Consider the following 1,021-nt stretch of genomic DNA (forward strand, 5'->3'; position numbering starts at 1 on the left):
CAGATAAGGCTTTAGGGTTGATTTATTTAGTTGTGTATTTATGTGCTTATTTATTTGTGTATTTATGTGTTTATTTAGTTGTGTATTTATGTGCTTATTTAGTTGTGTATTTATGTGCTTATTTAGTTGTGTATTTGTATGTTTATTTAGTTGTGTACTTACCTGCAGTGAGGAAATGGGAGACTCGTCTCTCTTTTCTGCTCCTGCATCTGCAGAGCAAGAGCAAGGTCACAGAGACAAAATAAATCTGCTGAAGATCAACATCGTCTCGCACAACACACACACACACACACACACACACACACACCATCATCTCGCACAACACACACACACACACACACACACACACACACACACACCATCATCTCGCAGAACACACACACACACACACACACACACACACACACACAACATTGTCTTGCAGAACACACACACTACATTGTGTCACAGAAAACACACACGCAGAGACAACATCATGTCGCAGTTGAGTGTAAATCCAATTCAAGGACTGGGGTTGAAAAGACAAATTCAAAGCACTGTGTGTGTGTGTGTGTGTGTTTCTGTGTGTGTGTGTGTGTGTGTGCGTGCGTGTGTGTGTGTGTGTGTGTGTGTGTTGACGAGCTGGATGACAGAATGACAGGATGATATGAAACTTAAAGGAGAAGTGTGTGATCATGTGACAGAGCTGAGAGAAGGGGGCGACGCCACTCCCAGTGTGTGTGTGTGTGTGACACTTCTCCCAGTCCCATCCTGCTGAATATTTAATGCCCATAAGATACGTGGTGTGATAAGACATATGCGAGCATCACAGATATAAAATGTAATTCTGCTCTAATACGCCCAGACAAACGCTGTCACCTTGATGTTGTGTGTGATATATATATATATATATATATATATATATATATATATATAGATATACGCTGGCTGAGGATCCTTTGTAGTCACAATGACAATGGCACCTGCGCAGGACTCATAAGCACAGCCAGGAGGTTTCACCGCAGCAAGACGTGTTTAGCTT

This window comes from Alosa pseudoharengus, unplaced genomic scaffold (assembly GCF_046254945.1).
Source record: "Alosa pseudoharengus isolate Yale_2024_CS ecotype anadromous, Long Island Sound unplaced genomic scaffold, YU_APseudo_1.1 YU_APseudo_1.1_scf_24, whole genome shotgun sequence".
Taxonomy (NCBI): domain Eukaryota; kingdom Metazoa; phylum Chordata; class Actinopteri; order Clupeiformes; family Clupeidae; genus Alosa; species Alosa pseudoharengus.